This window comes from Myotis nattereri, assembly GCF_964212035.1.
Source record: "Myotis nattereri genome assembly, chromosome: 3".
NCBI lineage: Eukaryota > Metazoa > Chordata > Mammalia > Chiroptera > Vespertilionidae > Myotis > Myotis nattereri.
In genome coordinates, this window is record NC_138077.1 from 22120061 (window position 1) to 22137810 (window position 17750).

At 41.5% G+C, this 17750-nt stretch overlaps 1 protein-coding gene across 4 annotated transcripts in view; it reads right to left on the reverse strand.

Moving 5' to 3' along the window:
• Window positions 1–8770, reverse strand: part of VEPH1 (ventricular zone expressed PH domain containing 1) — a 213508-nt gene extending 204738 nt beyond the window's left edge. For 2 of the 4 annotated variants that reach the window (XM_081086676.1, XM_081086677.1), the window contains exon 1: window positions 8467–8770. The gene's annotated coding sequence lies outside the window, so the exon portion shown is untranslated. Of the gene's footprint in view, window positions 1–4030; window positions 4179–8466 lie in introns of those variants that run through there. The other 2 variants (XM_081086678.1, XM_081086679.1) reach the window with 2 other exon arrangements.
• Between the last annotated feature and the right edge of the window lie 8980 nt (window positions 8771–17750).

Below are 17750 nucleotides of genomic sequence, written 5' to 3' on the forward strand. Positions count from 1 at the left end.
TTATGTTGGCTATTGCCATTTGTTTTTCTTTGACAATCTGAGGGAAAAGAGGTCAGTGCCCCTGACTAATGAGCCAGGTACTGAATGTTTTAAAGTTATTGTGGCACACGGGTTGAAAACCACTGGCATAGAGTAACAGATTCCGGCTTGATATCTTCATATGATATTTCCTTATTTTTTTGTCTCAAACATCCTAGAAAAATTATTAGCTTTATCCAGAATTTAATTTGAGCCGTAAAAAGCAACATAAATGCCACATTTATTTTTTTTTCCTTTCTATGTATGGTACTTCTCCTTTTTTTCTCATGCCACAGGGAAACGAGTGGATAAGCAACAAAGATGCCTAACACTTGCTGGAATTCCCACAAACAGATTCCCATGGAAACCAAACAGAAAAGGGTAAGGCAAGGAAGGGAAGAACATAGACCCACTGCCTGGTTTCCTCTCTTTTCCTGGACATGGAAACCAATACTTACCCTCTTGTCTGGGCGTCTCTGCTATATTAATCGTAGAAGCTGCCCCAACCCTCAGTCCAGAAGATGACCTCAGTACTTGCCCTATTCTTATACCCTCCCTGAACAAGTAGCAGTGAAATAAAGGACTCTTCCTAGGAGTGTGCATCCAGATAAATCTGGACAGAATGTGAGCATGAACTTGAGCATTGAACTTGAAGATAGCATTTCACTGCAGGCTGAAGGAGCAGGGTTTTGGGATCAGGCAGTCCTCCCTCTATTCCCACAGTGGAAATAATAAAGTCCCACTCTACTTCTCACTCAATTAACAGTCCAAAGAGAGTAGGGAAATGGCACCAATTAAATACCTGACTATTCTCATCAGCTCCCTTCTGGGCCTAATAAAATCACAGACCAATCGCACTGCGGAGATCTTGGCCGTTATTTAATGGCCAGGGAGGTTTAATGACTTCACCAAGGCCCCATGGTAACTGTACCAGTGCTGTTTTCCTGATTTCAGGCTGGTGGGCTTTCCCACGATTTACAGTGGAGTCATCTCGTACATGCAAGTCACTTACAAATGCAGCCACACGCACGGAGAGTAAGAACTGGCAATGATTCATTTAATACAGAGGTCTTCAAACTACGGCCCGCGGGCCACATGCAAATACAAATATTGTATTTGTTCCCATTTTGTTTTTTTACTTCAAAATAAGATATGTGCAGTGTGCATAGGAATTTGTTCATAGTTTTTTTTTTTTTTAAGCTATAGTCCGGCCTTCCAACGGTCTGAGGGACAGGAAATTGGCCCCCTGTTTAAAAAGTTTGAGGACCCCTGATTTAATATAAGCAATAGGCAACTCTGACAGTCATTTTACTCTGCATGTGCTTCACAGAATGAGTGTGAAAAGGATTAGGGGAGCCTGTTGCTTCCTGGGCCATCTCAGACAACCCTTCTGAGCTATCACTGTGGGAGCACCTCTCTATGCTGAATGCAACTTTAAAGTTTAAAGACACATACTTTCTATGCAATGTGGTCTCTAAACACAAGCCAAATACATTCTCAGTGCTATTCCAAAAGATGCAATTCATAGGCCTTTGAAGAGATTTCAAGGGTAATATGGCCTACATGCAACTTTTACAATACCTACCAGCTTTAGAAAAATGACACCCAATATTTATACTGCACGTGCTTGTCTATGCGCCAGGTACTGTTCCAGATGCTAAGTAAACATTAACTCATTTAACCTCAATAATAACTATATGAGGATTATAACCTTGATAATAACTATATGGCAGGTGAGGAACCCAAGGCATTAAATAACTTGCCCAAGCCACACAGCTAGTAAACTGGGGAGCTAGATTTTGAGCCCAGAGTGCTAAATTCCAAGTTCATAACCATTGTGGCATATTGATTCCTTGTGAGGCTGCTATTAGGAATAAAGGCCCTCAGAGCATTAGTGACATTTGAGGATGAAGAGATGGGTAGAGTCTTAAGAAAATGAACTCTTCCCTCCTGCATTGACCCTACAACCCTGCCCATCTGTGCTCTGGGGTTTAGGCCAACCAGGGAGCAAGAGACTCACAAGGAAGAGAAGCGCAGAGGAAGAGAAATGAAGGAGAGTGGTAGGGAAGGTTTAGGGAGGGGCGTAAAGAAAGAGGGGTGAGGGTCCTACAGAGAAATTTGCACCCTGGCTAATGTGGAAAGGTGAATTACAAGATCTACAAGAAAACATAGAAAAATTGGGATACTTTTCCCCCTGAATTTTCTCCTTAACACAGTCTGTGCCCTCCCCCTCCCCCCCTTAGACATTTATAGTGACAGAGTCTCAGAGAAATAATATTCAGGAAAGTAAGACATTGGATGGAAATGACTTTACCTTGACCAGTCAGCTTCTTGGTCAATATCTGGCATTTCCTGAATCAGACTCAGCTGCCCCACACATCAGAGTCGGAGCTCTGAGAAGGAGCAGAAATACCAGTGGGGGGAGAGGAGCACCCACAGTGACAGCTGGCGAGGAGCCCCATACACGCTCCCACCTTCAGCTGTTACTCTTGAATGTCCATCATGTGCCAAACATTATTGTGCAGCACACAGCTGCACATGAAAACGTTCACACATCCAGGGTGGGGAAGGGACGGATGAGACTTATACCCAACATTCTACAACGCAGGGATGGCCCAGAGAAAAGATTCCTGTGTACTGTAAACGTTTAGGGAAGTACAAGGGTGAGAGAGCTCTGTCCTAGGGAAAGATGATAAGCAATGGCTTTGTGGAGGAAGTGGCGTTTGAGCCAAACCTTTTAGAATATGCTTCATTCAATGCATGTGTCCTGAGTACACACTAAATCAACTTCTTATCTGAGGTTCAAGTCACAGACTGGGCACTCAGTGGTTTTGGAACTTTTGGCTCATGCTTTTCCCTTCCTTGAGCCTCAGTTTCTTGATCTGCAAAATGGGGCTAATACATGCCTAGTCTATCTCATCTGGTTATTTCGAAGATCAAAGCTGCTAACAGGTAAGAGTTGGTTGTAAAATAATGACACCAACAGTTGATGCTTAGCGAATGTTATACATGTGTCAGGTACTACTCCAAGTACTTCTCAAAAACCGAGTAACTAACTTCATTCACAGGACAATTCCATGTGATGAGAAACTGATGTTCAGAGAGGAAAATAACCAGCCCAGGGTCACATGGAGAGTAAGCTGCAGAGTCAGGGTGGGGGGTGGGGGTCGGGGGGGCGGGGAGGCACTAGGCCGGCCACGACAAAGCCCGCTCGGGGCTGTGTACAGTGGTATACACGACCCTGTGTGATCATTATTCAGCTGCCTCCCTTCCCATCAGTCCTCATTTAAAGTGCATCCCACATGCTACACTACACCATCCTCTCCTGGATAAGGATCAGCAAACACGTTATTTATTTTTCAGCAGCTCCGGTCAATGTTTTGCTCAAGTGTCTGGTCTCTTTGCAACGGCAGAGAAAGCCAGACCAGATCAAGTTCCACCTCGTCTTCTGGGAAACCCACTAGCCTTCTCAATGGCATTGCCCGGTGGCCTATCCGCATGCACACAGACGCACCCACCAGACACACGCAAGCACGCACATGTGCACACACATGCACATATAGGCACACACTCAGATACTTTCTATACACCAAGCTCTTTCTTGACACTTTCTTCTCTTAGTTCCCCCATCAACCATGCAGGTAGGTATTATTACCAAAGAGGAAGCAGGACTGGGGAGATTAAACATCCTGTCCGAGGGTCTACCCAGAGCCAAGATTCACGTCCAAGTAGGTCAGCCTCCAAATCTCGCACTTTTGGAATTACAAAAAAATCTGGCTTATGAAATTCCCTCTTACTCCCAACTTTCACGCTCATAATTTCTCTTTCAAGCATTTCAGGGAGCCTAATCTGAAGTCCACTTTCTCATTATTTAGTATATACTTTTCAGCAGGTATTGGTTGACAAGTCAGGTTTCTGTAAGGAGAAATAGACACCACAAAAGGAGAAATGATTCTGCACCCAGCACGACACACGTCCGGGAGTCCCAGCTCTCCCCGCAAACTCAGTTTACCTGCATGCTACTCCCCAAGGCGCGCTTGCTCTTACTTAGCTGTTGGTTTGGGCAGGAGGGTTCAGGCAGCGGACTCCCAGGGCACAGCGAGCGGAATCCACTCAGCGCAGTGAACCTGAAGCTGTTCATTGCGGTGCCAGTGCCTGGTGAAAGAATCCCAGGAATGCAGCCCGATGCCACCGGCAGCAGCTCCAGAGCCGGTCAGGTGACAGGCTGCCCCTCACCCAGTGGACAGAGAACTGCCTCTGAGCGAAATGCTGTTTCCTGGGGCGAAACATAAAGCCTGCTCCAGTAGACTTGTTTTTAACAGAGAAAACAAAATTCCCTGTGTTCGTGAAAATCTATACTTTCCCGGGGAAGAATGGGGGGTACTGGGGGGAGAAGCCACGCAGGAAACATGGTTTCAACAGGAACTCAAGCAGGTGACTGGAATGGCTATGGGGAGCCCTTGCACAAAGCCCGGGGAAGAAAGAGTTGTAACTTAATTAACACCTCCCTCCCTCTGGAGATTTCACACTGGGAGTTGGAAACACTGAGCGTTTGTCCTGTAGGAGCCACAGCTCCTGAGGAAGCCATCCTCTTGTTCTGCCTCTAGAGCAGCGATCTTCACCCTTTTCCATCTCATGGCAACACAAACTAATTATTGGAATTCTGCAGCACACCAAAAAAATGTATTTTTTTTTTTTTTTGCTGATCTGACTAAAAAAAAAATAGGTATAATTTTGATTCATTCCCGCCAGATGGCTATTGTTGTGCTGGCTGTTGTCAATTTTTTTTTTTTTATACTTGACAATCTAAGGGAAAAGAGGTCAGTGCCCTTGGCATAGCATGTTTTAAAAATTCCTGCGGCACACGGGGAGACTAATACTGCTGCTCTAGATTAATACTGCTGGAAGTTTAAGAATGCAGGAAGTTGCAAATAAGCGGAACAAACTTACTCCACAAAAATGCACACAGCAGGTTCTCGAATAATGTCCTTTCTTTCAACATCCGTTTTGTTACAATATTGATTACTAAGGAATTCAAGTCCCAGCCGGGGAGGCCCCTGTCTGTGTGGAGTATGCAAGTTCTTTCCAACATCCATGTGGGTTTTCTCCCACAGGAAAATGTGTACATGAGGTGAATGGGCTTGTTTACATTGTCCCAGACTGAGTCTGCATGTGTGTGAGAGCGCCCCCCAGTGGAAGGGCATCTGTCCAGGCTGCCTCCTGCCTTGCATGCTGATCTGCTGGGAGGGGTTGCTGCCATGGGGACCCTGAACTGGAACAAACGGTTTGGAAAATAATGATCTGACTTGTTTTTATTAATCTTTCTTAAATGTATGTGTAGCTCACATTTATTTCAATGGTTATTATTAGAAATGTTTTGGGTCTTTATTTCAAAGCTTGGTATGTTTTTGTGACCAGATCTATGCCATAGGAATTTAACCCTTGTGTATAACAATTAGCCCATGGTGAAATTGGTTTTGTTATACCTCATTTTGATGAAAGTTGCCTTTTCCAAGAATCTATCGATGACCTTAAGTGAGAACTTACTGTACCCTCTTTCCCCCACTTTATTTTCTGGAAAATTCTTCATAAAAATCCATTTGGACCAGATATATCAATTTGTACTTTAAATATTGCAGGGAAAATGTTTATCCTGCTTGACATATTGATACTTCGGAGGAGAAAAAGGTACCACAATCCTCTTTTATTGTTTCAGTGATTAACTGAATTTTCTGAAAGTGTTTTAAACTGTATAATTCTCTATCCCCATTTTGCCTGTTCCTATAGTAAGTCTCCTACCCATCAAATCACCTATGTGCTGGTAAAGTGTAGGGGAAGCTGTGCTGTAGATAAATTCATCTGTGTGATCAATAAGATGTGGGTATTGTGGATGTCTTCCCAGAGTGCTACCCAGCAAAGGTGTGTGGTCAGATGGCCGCACACCCGCCATTGAGCCGGCCCATAGGCTCCAGACCTCATACAGCTTCCTAGAAATTTGGTGATCAATTATATTTTTATGACATCAACACAGAGAAATGTCCCCTCAAAGAATTTCTTTTATAAAAATGGAGAATCTGGCCATCTGTGAGTAGGTGTATTCTTTTATTAGTAATTCTTTCTGGCTTAAAGATAGTGTTAACATCTCTTCCTTTCATGGATAATCTCTATTTCTTTAGCATTCATTCTTTTTCACCCTCTTCATTTCTAATAGTTCTTATCACTAGATTTTATCCAATTTTCTTACATGTTTAAAAGAGTGTAGGGTCCAGACTTGGACACTATGGGACCCCAGTGAGAAGTGGGAACCTGGATACAATTGAGCTCGGCTATGCCATTGCCTGCAGTGTAAACCTGGGCAGATTAATTAACCTCCCCAAGCCTCAGGTTTCTTATCTGCAAGGGTTGTTGGGGGGTTTAATGAGATTATGTGAAGCATTTAGCACAGACCTTGGCAGATAGCAACCACACAAGAAGTGACAGCAATTATATCCTTAAAAGTATTATCCTTACAGGCAGGCCATTCTTCTGTTAACTTGTCCCTTTGCCATCCCTCTTAAAAACTAATGCACCAGTGTGCCGATACCTAACGTTGAGTGGACCATGTTAAAGGTGCCCAGGCGTTCCCATTTGTGCCATATTTACATCCTACTTGTATTCTCCCTCGATCTTCAATCTGGGTACATCATGAACTATCTTGAATGCGTCCCTATTGTTTTAGTTTTTTGCAAACTTACCTTGTTCCCTGGAGAGAAAGCCTTACTGTGGCACTATGCCAAGCAGTCACAGTGAGGAGGGAGTGTAAAATTCCCTTCAGGACACCAGAAAGAATGTTCTTTAAGACTTTTCAAAGTGACCTACACTCAATGGATGCTAATAAAAAATTGCTGGCTTGCACGAGTAGATTCTGCTAAATGGAAATATAGGAAAACTCAGGAAGCCAATTTATGCTGAAGAAATCCTCTAGCATCCATCCCCAGATTCATATGTTCCCTGGTGTCTTCGCTTCTAGCATAACAATATTTATTCATACCATGCCTTGGACAACACTATTGTGCATTAAAAAATATCTCACTTCATTAAAAATCCCCACTGATTAGCATAGACCCACTTGGGTTCTGGAAAGGTTTCGATAACGTTCTCTGATAGATTTTCCCTTGAAAGAAAGGATTACAGATTCTTTTCAAGGAGCATCTTTTTCACACCGTGTGAAAGCACTGAAGGCGTTCCCATGGGAATTGGCCGCATACTTTCAGCCCTTTCCACAAGATGTCCATTGTTCCCTGGGCGGCTCTTGGGTTCCGCTGCCACTACATGTTGCTACACTTCCCTTCCACTGCAGTGTAAAGCAGAGGCTGGGTATTCCACCTGATGCTAAAGAACTGTCCTTGGGCTTGTTGCTAGGACTCATATAGTTCTACGCTTGTAGGAGGCTTGCCACCATAAGCACACAAAAAATAGGCAAGAGCTCAAAAACCATATTTAAATTGGAATATGTATTGCAACTTGCTGAAACAGAAATAGATAGGAAACATTTTTCTTCATGGAGAATGAGGGAAACATCTTCAAGGCTAACCAACTTTCTAAACCAAGAATGTGTGATCTGTCATCATAATGTCATAGTGTCTCCACTTTCACCAGTGAAGTTGAACTTTGCAGGTCATATTTGTTCTGGAATTGATATGCATCTTGTTAAAACTTTTAATTCAAATTTTGTAGGTTTATTTTTCCAGAAAGCATACCCCAACTCTCAAATTACAGGGAAAATTCAATTTTAAATGTATCTTTATTTACACTTAAATTGCATATATCAAATAACTGCATGTCCAATTCCAACAATGCCTTAAGTGTTTTTTTTTCTATTCTTTACATTGAAAACATTTGTAAATGTCATGAAATCCAATGATTGATTACTATCGCTATTTGAACAAACAAAATACATATTTAAAAGAACAAAAGAGTGGTTAGATTTGATGATGATTTCTAAGATATCCTAAATATCAGTGGGAAAAGTGACAGCAACAACAATCAGTAACGATGACTGTCCTGCTCAGTGGCTGTCATGATGCTACTGAATTTTCGTTGAAAGCCATAGGCAGGGTCAGTCTCTTTGCGGGTTGCAAAATGTTCCTGGAGGTTAACAAAAGCACGAAATGGAAACGCGCCTGCACTATTATGGAGTAAAACAAAACTGCACAAAGAAGCACAGTGTTTGGCTCTTTAGGCCTAGAGACATGTTATTAATAACCCACAGAGAGGTGGCTTTTTTACCCATAGAACTGGAAAGCGCGCATACAGGCCAGTGCGCTTTATCTGCATAAGCAGCCAGCCCCTGGGAGTTCCCCTGCCCAGCTCCAGCAGCCCACCCCTGTCTCACGGAAGCTTCTGGCATTTACTTTAATTAGCTTTTGTTTTTGCTGAACAAAAGGACAGGAGAGAGGACAGCCATACCTCTTAGCACAGGACACTCTGGCCATCATAGGGAAGAGAAGGCAAATGCCTCATCTGTAGAGCAGTTCGTCTGGACCCCGGGACCATCACGCTCAGACGCAGTCTGGTAGCCCCTGTCCCGTCCGGTCCTGGTGACAGCAGCCGCGCTGCCCTGTGCTGCTTGTCAAGGCTGCGGAACACTGGCTTCTCCCCTGGACTCACCGTGCAGAATCGGGCAAATGAGTAACTTCTACTCCCTCTCCCAAACTTCTGCCTAGAGCTAACAGTTGGCACAGAGCTTTGCTTATTTCTACGGGAGATTTACAGAAGCTTTTCTGAGCAAATCAGTGTTGGAAAGAATTACAAGATTTGCCTAACAGCCAGTCATTTAACTTCTGTTAATGAATAACCCACTTTAAGGAATCAAGGAAGTTTTAGGTTAATAACAGATGTGGGCCTTTTTTTATCAGGCAGGCATCAGTAAAAAGGCTTGGGGAGGGATGGAGAGAGGAAAGTAGGGAAGGAAGATAGTATTTAAGCAAATTTGATGGAAATAATATACCACAAGAGAAGGAAAATGGCTACGTATGCTATTGATACTGCTAATGAAACACTGAACTAAAGGAAGCACTAGGGACTTTTCCAAGCTGGTACTGTTCCTCCTTGCACCCGTCCACATTGCTAATTCACTCCCTTTTACCATCCAAATATAGAACTCCTCCTTTCAGGTTTAACACAGGAGGGATCCCTTACCAGCAGTCCTGTATCGTCTTACATCCCTATCTCTCTTCTAAGAAGATTGCTTTTCAACCCCCCAAAGCTTAAATTAACTGGCGGTACCCGTGGGTTGTTACATCTAGAGGCTCCCTCTCTCCTTTTAAGTGTACGACACGGGCTTTCTCCCCTTGTTGGTCCGAGGTTTTGCCTACACATAGAGTGATAGACTATTTGCGAGCCATTCTAACCAGCTTTCAGTCAAACTACGTGTGTGCCTGCGGTGGGGGAGAGTAAGGTGTACAACTGGAAATATCAATATTCCCGTGTCATTGGCAACACACTGCTAGCAAATAAATTGCTGGCTCAGTTAAAAGGCATATTTATAAGGTAACGAGGAATTTTTTGTGTGTTTACCACCCAATAGCCACTTATCTTACTTCTGAAAAAAATTGCACCCAAATTTCTCTTGGGAAACAGTGTTTGGCAGATTTGACTCACATAGCCAGATTGGGTCTTAGCTAGTCAGAGAAAGTGCATTCCCCTGACCAGGGGAGGGGTGTGACTCCTTCCAGCCCTATGGGAGTCATGACAGATACGCATGTTTGGCTTTAGTGGGACAGAGTCAATCCTGCTGGGCTTGATCAGAAGAAAATATGAGGACCAGTCACGCTTGCCATTTTGCCACCAAGAAAGCAAATCTGAGTGACTTCATTTGGGCCCCTTGAACCAGCTACCCCTGATGTTGACATGACCTACCCTTTACTGTAAGCCAGTTCTCTACTAGCTTAAGGAATTCTAGATTGGGCTTTCTGCCAGTTGCCATTAAAAAAGTTCTACCCAACAGAATCAGTGAAACCTAGGTTTGTGGGCGGGCTCTTCTGGGTCCCCACAGGGCAGCTCCTTGCAAAGGAAATGAACTAGGAGACTCATTAGAAACTAACTATGACAAACGAGTCCCTTTCATGGCAACCACAGGCTTCCACAGACAACCAGTAGAGACCAGAAAGGCTTGAGAAAGAATGTGGTCATTCAGTGTACCCGAAAGTGGAATTTTCCAAATTAATTCTTCTTAACTACATGTTCAGTTCCTCAAATACTTCCATTCTAATCACCTAGACTTGTTGGTGGTTCTGAGCCACATACCATTTGACCTCAATAAACCTGACCATGAAATCCATCCATGCATGCACAATTTTCATACATTCCTTTGGGTAATTAGTTTCACAGACTATTGCTCTATTTTTATCCCCCTGCCCCCTGCTCCTGCCCCCACGCCATCTTTGGTAAATTTGAAATAAAGAACATTCTCTTTAACCACAAAGTCAGACTAAGGTGCTTCCCTTATGGCAATTATATATATTCTAAAGCAACTTTAAATGGGTAAGCTACATATAAACACAGAATTCCTGGACGGTTTCATTTTCTGAAAGTAACTTTTCTTACCTGAAACCTGTGACAGTCCTTCAGGTACACCATTTTTGTGTTCAGCCACCCAGCATTGCAAGAGCCCATTACAGGGCACAGAAAAACTCAGACATGTCCAGGAACTCCCTGGAAAACTTGAAGCCCAGATGGTTTCATTGGTGTATTCTATAGAAATAAATAATACCAATTGTATGAAATTGTTTCAGAAAGTTTATTTCACAATAAGATGCTTTGAGAACTATTCCTATATGAATTATAAAGAAATATCTATAGACTAGAGGCCTGATTTACGAAATTCGTGCAAGGGGCTTGGCCCTCACAGCTGTGGCGGCTTGCCTTGGCCCTTGCAGCCCCGGCTTCATCTGGAAGGACGTCCGGCTGTCTGGCCTAATTAGCATATTACACTTTTATTATTATAGACTAGAGGCCCAGTGCACAAAAATTTGTGCACTCGGGGGGGAGGGGGGGTCCCTCAGCCCGGCCTGTGCCCTCTCGCAGTCTGGGACCCCTCGGAAGATAACGACCTGCTGGCTTAGGCCTGCTCCCGGGTGGCAGAGGGCAGGCCCAATCCCTAGGTGCAGCCCCTGGTCGGGCTCAGAGCAGGACCGAATGGGGAGTTGGGGTGCCTTCCCCTGTCATGCACAGAGCAGGGCAGATTGGGAGGTTGTGATGCCACCCTCAGTCACGCTCAGGATAGGGCTGATTTGGGGGTTGGGGTACCGCCTCCTGTCACACTCAAGGCAGGGTCGATGGGGAGGTTGCGGCGCCACCCCCTGTCATGCACAGAGCAGGGCTCATCAGGAGGGTTGGTGCTCTGTACCCTGTCATGCACAGAGCAGGGCCAATCAGGGGGTTGGGGCACCTTCCCCTGTCAAGAACAGAGCAGGGCGGATAGGGAGGTTGTGGCCCCACCCCCTGTCACACACAGAGCCACAGGGCGATCAGGGGGTTTGGGCGCTGCCCCCTGTCATGCTGATCCTGGTGCCGGGAGGCCTCTCGGCTCGGCTGATCCCGGTGCTGGGAGGCATATTACCCTTTTACTATATAGGATAGAGGCCTGGTGCATGGGTGGGGCTGGCTGGTTTGCCCTGAAGGGTGTCCTGGATCAGGGTGGGGGTCCCCACTGGGGTTCCTGGCCAGCCTGGGTGAGGGGCTGAGGGCTGTTTGCAGCTGGTCACACACCCTTCAGGGTGGGGGTCCTCACTGGGGTGCCTGGCCAGTCTGGGTGAGGGGCTGAGGGCTGTTTTCAGGCCGAATGAAGCTCCCAACTGCTCCTTTTTTTCTTTTTCTTTTTTTTTTTTCTGGGCCAGCTTTAGCTCTGGCTCCAGCTCTGAGGCCTCTGCTGCTGAAAGAAGGTATCTGGTTTGTTTAGGTTCTATAATCAAAACTCTGTATCATCTCCAGCTCTGAGATCCCAGGCTCACTGAAAGCAGGTTTCTGGGGTTTTGTTTAGCTTCTATATTTGTTACAATGTTTCTTAAACTGCAAGCTCAGAGGCCGGCAAGGCAGGCGGGGAACGTTGGAGTCCTCCGTCACTGAAGCAAGCAAGCTTCATGTTAGTTTCAAGCTGCCTGGCTGCCGGCCGCCATCTTGGCTGGCAGTTAATTTGCATATCTCGCTGATTAGCCAATGGGAAGGGTAGCAGTCGTACGCCAATTACCATGTTTCTCTTTTATTAGATAGGATGTGTATAGTGGCAGATAGCATTTCATCCTATGAATATAGCACATTTTGTCCATCCAGTCCTCTACTGATAAAGTTGTAAGTGGTGTGCAGGATTTTACTGCATTGTTGGGGCTGAAAGAACACGTTTGAGCTAGGCTGCTTGGCTTCACAACCAGTCCTACCATTTATTAGCCATTTGACTTTGGGCCACAATCCTAACCTTATTATTATTTTTTTTAGGGCGGGGGGTGGTCAGGGTTTATATTTCTTTCTAAAAGGCAAGGATATTCATTGTACCTACCTCCTAGAGTTGTTATGAGGGTTAGCTGGGATAATATTTGGAAAGTACTTAGAGCCAGACTGGAATGTAGTAAGTGCCACGTGAGTGTTTGTTAAATACACACTCGAAGGAACATCTTTGCAAGTGCTTCCTGGTGCAGAGCTGCAGGAATTTGCCTAGGATCCATACCAAAGTGAAATTACTGGGTTGGAGGGTATGCACATTTTTCATTTTACTAAACACTGCCAACTTACACCCTAAACTGTCAGTACCAACCAATAGTCCCACAAGAGGGGCACAGCTTTGTCACATGCCTGACAACACTCAACAAAGACTCTTTAATTTGACCTATTTAATGAAAATCTATCTTTTTTTTGTACTAATTTGCCATTCCAGGTAAGTGATGAAATTCAACACATTTCATATTCTGAATATATCCATAACTCCTCTTCTTTTAAATGTCTGTTTAGACTCATATTCTTTCTGTGGACCTGTAGGGAGTGTCTTTTCCTTACTGATTTGAATAAGTGTTTTATGTTTTGTAGATTCTAAGGCTTTGTCGGCTACATACATTGCAATTAAATTTAACTTATGCTTCACCTTTTTTTGGGGGGGAGGGCACTTGTATTGAAAATTTTTGTTTTAATTTAAAAAATGTAATACATTCACATAGTTCAAAATTTAAAGACATATACTAGTATTAAAAGGTGTACAGTGAAAAGATACCCACAAACCCCTGATCCCGATCTACTTAGTTTCTGCCTGAACTTCTGTTACAAGAGCCAACAAATATCCTTTCAAAATGTCTTAATTTGAATATAAATAGCTACTTTCTTTCCCCAATTTTACATAAATGGCAATTTGCTATATATACTCATTTCTGTATATTGCTTTAACCACTTTATATCTTGGTGCTTTTTCCATATTGGCATATAGAGAGCTTGCATCTTTTTTTTAAAGCTGCATATTATTTACTGTATGGATATGACATAATTTATTTAATAATTGGTATTTGGGTAATTTCAACCTTTATTCCTAAATATAAAACAGTAATTTAATTAATTTATTTATTAATTTATTTATTCATTTTAATCCTCATCCAAAGATATTTTTCCATTGATTTTTTTTTAGAGAGAGTGGAAGAGAAAGGGAAAGACAAAGAGAAATAGAAATGTGAGAAAAACACATTGATTGGCAGGAGCCCTGACCAGGGCCCTCCTGCATGAACCCTGACCAGGGCCTGGGCCACAGCCGGCAACTGAGGTATGTGCCGCCATAATCAAACCTGGGACCCTTGAGTCCACAGGATGACTCTCTATCCACTGAGCCAAACTGGCTAGGGCTAAAGAGTAAATTAAAACAGAAGATTTTTGCTTTTAAAACATTACCTTTTCTTTTATAGTTTGCACTTTTTACTTCTTATTTCAGAAAGCCTTCTCTATCCTGAGTTCATAAAGATAGATAATTCTTCTATATTTTTTCTGAAATAGGTATTTTTTCATACTTCGATTTTAATACAAAATTTATGTTATTTATAATGTGAAATAAAAATCTGGTTTTATATGTGTCTATATACCAAATACAGTATATATATATATAATTTTTCTAACATAATTTTTAGTTTGTTTTTAGCTCATTGATTTATAATACCAGTGATTTATGATTTATGATACCAGTATGACCTGTTATATTCCAAGTTTACATATATGTTTGGGTCTAGTTCAAGAGCCTCTGTTATGTCCCATTGGTCTATCTGTTTTCCTCTGTGCCAATATTACACTGTTTTGATGATCTTACCCTTTAATGCTCTATGTCTTCATATTGTATGAAAAGATTCACCCTTCTTTCTTCTTTCTTTTTAAAATTATCTTAGTGATTCTTTGACCTTTACAATACTTTGACCACATACATGTTAGACTCAGTTAATCATTTCACAGACATCAACTTGGGATCTTGAGTAGAATTGTAATTAGATTTGTATGGATTGTAATGAATTGCACTGTATATAGGTTATTTGGGAAGTATTAATGTTTTTTCAAATGTTGATTTAAGAAATTCATGAAAAATGTAAAATTTCTACTTATTCTAGTCCTCTTTTATGTTCTTCAATAAACAATTACATATTTTTTTCATGAAGCTCATGTACATACTTGTAGAGTTCCTTTTACTAAGTACTTTATAGTTTATGTGTTGTTGTATCTTTTTTGTGGTTCTGTTTCTTCTATTACATTTTCTATTTTGTTATTCCTGTGTGAGGGAACCTTAATAATTTTTGTATACTGATTCACAGCCTTGTTGAATACTATTATTAATTTTAAAGGTTTGTCTGTAGAGTCTCTTAATGTAGACAGTCTTATCATCTCTATATAATAACAGTTTTATCCATTCTAATTCATAGATTTCTTCATTTGTATCTCCTACCTTGCCACTAGTTATTTCAAAGAACCAGATTCAGTTCTTTTTTAATCAGTCCTTTTAAAAAAATTCCTATTGCATTAACTTCTGCTTCTATATCCACTGTTTCTTTTCCACAAATGTTAATGGGTTAAAATTTTCCCAAAGCCTCTTGGACGACTATTTAGCTTACTCATATTCTTTTTACTTTTCTTTAAAATTCTCTTTAACCCCGTCTGGCATGGCTCAGTGGTTGAGTGTCTATGGACCAGGTGGTCAGAGTTAGATTCCCAGTCAGGACACCTGCCTGGGTTGCAGGCTCAATCCCCAGTAGAGGGTGCAAGAGGAAGCTAATCAATGGCTCTCTCTCATCATTGATGTTTCTATCTCTCTCTTTCTCTCCCCTTCTCTCTCTGAAATCAATAAAGATATATTTTAAAAAATTAAATAAAATGTTCTTTAAATTGTATTTTTAGATTTTATACTCTTATTTTATTCCTTCCTTCCTTCTACTTTCTGTGGGTTTATTTTGATGTTCTTTTTTCTACTCAGGTTTAAAGTTGAGGTTATTGATTTTGAGCCTTTTTTCTTCATATTTACTTCTTAAGTAGCAAATTTCCTTTTAAGCATGGTTTTAGCTATCATTCATAAGTTTTAACACATTGCATTTTCATTATCATTGAGTTAAAATATTTATTTTTATCATGGCTTCTTTGACCCATGTATTATTTAGAAGTCTATTTATTGTTTAATTTCTAAACATCTAGAGTTTTTCTAGTTGCCTTTTTATCCCCCACTGTGAGCAGAGAATCCACTCTATTCTAAACTTTAATATATTAATTTTGAAACTTGTTTTATGTCTTAGCATATGGTCATTTAAGAAAGGCCTGTGGGCTCCTCCTGGGAGCACACCCAGCCCTTTCTTCCCTCTCAGGCATGCACCTCCTAAACTATAAAGGTCCTCACAAGACTTGCAACCAGGGGAGCAATGGTCTGTGGTAGCTCGTCCTGGGCTCAACCCTGAACCTGTATCCACGGCCCTCTTTTCTCTGACTTCCCAGAGAGCCAAAGCAGCCAGCCTAGGCTCTGTCTTGTTGCTTCTTACATATTAAGCCCTTCCTTATTTCACTGTCCCCAACTTTAATAAACATACTCTCAAAAATAAAAAAATTAAAAATTAAATAAAAAATGCCTGTGTGCTGTGCTCTCTTTGGCAACACATGTACTGAAACTGGAATGATACAGAGATTAGCATGGACCCTGCACAAGGATGACTCGCAAATTCATGAGGTGCTCCATATTTTTAAACAATGCCCTTGGGTTGGATTCAGTGTTCAATTTATGTATATTAAACCAAGGTTGCAAATTAATTTTCTAAATGTTATAATATTACTTTTATATGGCTTTCTAAGTTGGATATTTTGAGGTATCTTCCTGATATATTTTGGAATTGTTCATTTCTCCTTTTGTCTACTTTAAAGTTCTATTTTGCAATTATACCTATTGTGAGGCTCTGTTTATTTGGATAGAAAGCTAGAATCGTCATAATATTTTTGGTAGATAGAAACTTTTATTATGATGAAGTATTTCTTACCTATATTAGTGCTTTTCCTTCTGAAGTCAACTTTGTCTAATAATATACCTATGCAGTCTTTCTTTTGGTGAATATCTGCATGCTTTATCTCTTAATTTCAACCTCTTTTATCTTATGTTTTGTATATGCCTCTTTTTTTCATCTTTTGCCCCCCTCCCCAATCTGATCACCTTTGTCTTTGAATTAGAACATTTAGACCATTTTCGTTTAATCTAATTATTATTTATTTGGGGTTTAAATCTATGTTAGTATTTGTTTTCTATTTGTTTTATGATTCTATTTGTTTTATGATTCTTTTCTCTCCTTGCTTTCATTTTGATTGAGCATTTAAAATTTCTCTTTTCTCTTCAATAAGCTTGGAAATTATATATCATTTAGTATTTTTTGTTTTTTTCTCTCTTGTTTTTAGTATTTATATTCTATTAGCTCCTTGGATGCTTGATTATTTATATGTATGAGTGTGTGTGTGTGTGTGAGAGAGAGAGAGAGAGAGAGAGAGAGAGACAGAGAGAGAGAGAGAGAGAGAGAGAGAGAAGGTACTGTATTTGCAAAATTGATTGTAGAAATAATTTGAACATCAGCATATCTTGGTCTTAGGTAGAGAATTCACATTTGTTTATGCATTGGCATTGGTATCACCTCAATTCATTTTTAGGTATTGAGGTAAATTGAAACTGAGCTCCATTTTCTCTATTTCCAGTTTACCCTGTTCTGTTCCTAAGGTCTAGCTCTTCAGGATTTCTTCAGGGGTTTCTACAAATCCCCTTCCCTTCCTGATAGGCCCTAAGGCCTATTCCCTTTACTCTGTGAAGCTGTGAAAAGCAATGCTCAGCTTCTCAGCCTTTTACACTTTCAGGTTCCTTTTTAAGTCAGCAAAAGCCCACCAGGGAAGGAATAGTCCCCAAAGCCAGGTTCACCTCCCTCGGCTCCATCCTTCTCCACACCTTGGCTCACCACACTTTTCTCTTTTTGTCTTCCCAATGCCTTGAAATACACTCCACCCCCTCTCTCCCGCCACCACCACTATTTCAAACACTTAAAACATTATCTTGCCCAGGCTGTACTGTCCTCAGCAAACAGATTGATTAGATTTAGCTACGCCATCTTTACTGGGGGTGGAAGTCTAAAACAGTTAGGTTTTTATGTCTGAAATGCATTGTAATTTTCATAATAAAGTAAGTCTACACATGCACCAAGATTGTACTAGAGTAGCATTTATGGTTCTGTTTG